Source organism: Canis lupus, chromosome 17 (genome assembly GCF_003254725.2).
Source record: "Canis lupus dingo isolate Sandy chromosome 17, ASM325472v2, whole genome shotgun sequence".
NCBI classification, from domain to species: domain Eukaryota; kingdom Metazoa; phylum Chordata; class Mammalia; order Carnivora; family Canidae; genus Canis; species Canis lupus.
In genome coordinates this window covers 7,049,475-7,053,529 of record NC_064259.1, presented here as the reverse complement: position 1 = coordinate 7,053,529, position 4,055 = coordinate 7,049,475, and positions in this window count along the sequence as shown.

Below are 4,055 nucleotides of genomic sequence, written 5' to 3'. Positions count from 1 at the left end.
TGGTCTGTGTCCATGTCAAGGTGAATGCGCACAATCGAAGCAAAGCAGTTGTTCTCAGGCCTTTTTTTTTTTTTTTAACTTCCCTGAATTTGGGCAAGTGTCTTCTGAACAGTGGCCAGCCAAATAAAACCGTGGGTTCCAGCTGCGAGGTGGAGGGTGGCCAAGTGGCCTCGGGAGAGGTGCTAGCCCAGGGGGGTGCAGGTCCAGGGGGTGCCGGCCCAGAGGGAGTGCCAGTCTGGAGGGGTGCTAGCCCATGGGCAAGGGGGGGTCCAGGGACGCTGGCCAGGGGGGTGCCGGCCCAGGGGGCGGCAGGGAAGGCCTGGGAGTGCTCTTGCGCGCACTGCTTCAGCCCTTCCCGGGGCAGCTCGGTGTGCCTCCCGCGCCCAGCCTTCGGCTCTGGAGCTGAGTGCAGGACCTGCTCATGGGCGGGGAGGAATGTGGCTGAAGCAGAGGCAGGAAGAATAAGGCCTCAGAGTCTGAAGTGACAAGGACACACATTGGTGCCTGGGACAGTCTAAGCAGTGCACGTGCATCTCCTGGTTTCCGTGGTGGACACAGTCCTGTGAGAGCCTGCAGAGTGCCAGGAATTCAGAAAACACACCTGATTCCTGGCTCTGAGAAACGTCGTGGCCACTCTCTTGGGGGAGGAGCACCATCGCCGGCACCTCCCTCTGCCGTTGTCCGTGTGTTCCCAAGCTACTCCTCTCGGGCACCCTCCTCCTCACTGTGAGATGAGCTTTCCTGAGACACGCCCCTTTGATGGTCCAAAATCTTTTTTTAAAAAAATATTTTATTTATTTGAGACAAAGAGCACGTGAGCGAGGGGAAGGGAGAGGATCTCTAGCAGACTCCCCATGGAGCGTGGAGCCTGATGTGGGGCTCAATCTCACGACCCTGAGGTCAAGACCGAGCCGAAATCAAGAGTTGGATGCTCAACAGGCTGAACCCCCCGGTGCCCCTGGATGGTCCAACTCAGAGCCACTCCCATGGGCCGCCCATCATGCACCAAGCCAGGCCCGGTGAGGCCCCGGAGGCTTCCCTCTGTGCCCCCGACGGCCCCGTCTCCTGAGCCCCTGCTGCCGGGAGCCTGGTCCTCTGCCGGATGCCCAGGTGGCGCCTGAGCAGGAGCTGGTCTCCGCCCCCGAGGCCATGCCGTCTCCGGGGTGGGCACACCTGTAAACGTACTTGCTGCGAGGGGACGGGCTCGGAGGAGCGCGGCTGATGCCCCAGTGGAGGCCCAACCTATGTGCTGGAGGCTCTCCCGCTCTGGCCATGATTAGGAGAAAAGCCTTCTGGGGGGCCGTGGAGAGGACAAACCACATCTGAGGCTCTGAAGGTCGGTGCCCTCCTCTAGGAAGGAGGCCACCCCAAATCAGCCCTTTGGTGTGGTGTCATTGGGACCCCCTGGGGACAGATCTGACCTTCACAGGTAGACAGGGCTGTTTTCTGTGATGCAAGCATCCGTTTCCAGAGCTGGGGAGGCAAAGCTGCTTTTTCTGTGAGGTGTGGACCCTGGGAAGGGAAGGTGACAGGAAGTGAGCATCCCAGTGGCAGCGCAGGTCAGGACTGCCTGGCTCTGTCCCTGGGGAGCTGCCGCTGGAAACTTCGGGTGAGCTCAGCCCCAAGAGGTTTAGGACAGTTTGTAGGAAAGGGGAGGAACTGCAGAGGGAAGGGCCGAGTTTCCTACTAATCCGACAGGAGAGAATCTGAGTGGAAAATAAAAACAGGGACGCCTGGGTGACCCAGAGGTTAAGCACCTGTCCCTGGCTCAGGGCGTGATCCGCGGTCTCAGGATCGAGTCCCACGTCGGGCTCCCTGCACGGAGCCTGCTTCTCCCTCTGCCTGGGTCTCTGCCTCTCTCTCTCTCTCTCTGTGTCTTTCATGAATAAATAAAATCTTAAAAAAAAAAGAAAAAAAGAAAAACAACACGACCTTGGTAGCACCTATCGTGAGGTTACAGACATTGTGTGTGTGAGAGAGAGTGTGAGTGTGTTCACAGTCTGTACAAGTGCCTGAAGACGAGACGAGTACTGTGCAAGCCCAGGGGAGGGACCGGGAGCCGCTGCGGCCTGGCTCCTGCGGCCCCCGCTGCTCCCTCGCCCTTGGAAAGGGGGGTCGGAAGTAGCCGGGCTCCCTGAGGAGGCTCCCTGAAGAGGCCGATCTGCTTCTCTCTGCATCGAGAGCCGGGAGGGGGTGAGCCAGGAGAGGCCTGCGTGGAGGAGGAGGCCCGGACCCCACGCTCGGCCCCACTTTCCAGCAAGTGACCCGGGGACCGTAGCTCGCTCATCTTGTCCCCGGCAGAGGGCCCCGTCCTTCCTAGTGCCCACAGTTCCTGGGAGGCCCGCACGACAAACGGCTGGGAGCTGTCACTGCCCAGCCCGTGCGGGTAAGAGGTGGCGGCCTGGTCGCGACGGGGGCTGTGGGTGGAGGAGCTGGCCTGTGCTCCACAGGAGGCCGGCTGGGCCTGGGGCTCGGCGTTTGGTCTGCCCGGAGGCACAGCTCTTCCTCAGGGACACCCGGAGGTTACGAGCAAGGACCCACGGCTTCGAGCCCCTCCTCCACTTGCCAGCAGGAGTTGGGCCTTTTCCAGGTGTTCCCTCTCTTAATGTTGCAGAGGTCCCCCCCGCCGTGGTCTCACTGGGCTGGGAGCCCGTGCTCGAGGGGCCCCTCGAGGCCAACCGCAGGCCTCTGGGCCCTGGGAGTAAATGCAGCCACTGCAGAGCTATCTCAGGGTGGTTTGGGCAAGGGCATGTCCCCTCTGTGATGCTTCGGGAGGGGTGTCCCACAGCTGAACTGCCTGGGCACCCATGTCACAGCTCCCTGGGTTCGCACAGTGCATCCCTGGGTTTGAACGTTGAGCCAGGTGGGCATGGGGTTGGGGCCTCGGGCTCCGTGGGCACAGTTGCCTTGGGTTTCAGGCTGTTGCCACGGGTTGCTCAGGGCCACCCTGGGTCGGTCTCCAGACTTCTCTGCATCACCCCCTCTTCCTCGGCACTCTGTCCTTCCACCACTCACCACCCTAGAATCCTTGGGCCCTCGGTGTCAATCTCCTCAACTTGGGGACTCCTCTGGGTCCTGCCTGCTTTCCCCTCCCTCCAGGGCACCCTGGAAACGTCCTCAAGGCAGCAAACTGGGGGCGATCACAGGGTTCACCCCACTTGTTTCCTCTCAGGGGTGACTGGCTTTCATGGCCTATGGTCCAGTTCCTTGAAAACACTAGGATGGCGATTTTATCTGGGTGGGTTTTCTCTTACTCGCTCTTTCATTCTTCTTTCCTTTTCTTTCTTCCCTCCTTCCTTCCTTTCTTCTTTCTTTCTCTTAAGAGTTATTTATTTACTTGAGAGAGGGGAGAGAAAAAGACCGAGCACGAGTGGGGTGAGCGGGGGAGGGAGAGAGAATCTCAACCAGACTCTCTACTGAGCAGAGCCAGATGCCAGGCTCGATCTCAGGACCCCAAGATCACCACCTGAGCCCAAACCAAGAGTCAGATGCTCAACGACCTGGACCACCCAGGCATCCCCTCCCTTACTCTTTCCGCTGAGAGGGTGTATTCGGTTCTTGTTACTCCATCTTGGGCAGAAGCAGAATTTGTATTTCTATTATTTTAATGTTCACATGGTTCACAAGTTGGCCTGTGCAGTCCCTTGGAATGACTCCTTTGCTGTATAGCACGGTCCCTGACACTCTTGAAGGCAGCTGGCAACACGAGAATACTCTAAGCTTGTTCTGACGTTTCTGTGCCCCTTCAGGGAGCCCTGGCTCTTTTGGGTAGGAAACAACGAAGCTTTTTTTTTTGTTTAAGTAGGCAACAAACCCAGCATGGAGCCCCATGGGGGACTTGAACTCTCCACCCTGAGATCAAGACCTGAGCTGAGGTCATGAGTCAGATGCCTAACCCGAGGAGCCCCCAGGCGCCCCACCTAAGGCTTTCTGCCACATGCAAAATAAAAGCACCAGACCCTGAGATAGATGCGTGGCCTCTTCAGCTTAGGCCTCATTTCATATGTATGGAAATTAAAGTTTAGAAAAGTAGAGTATCTTTCAGCAACAAAGGA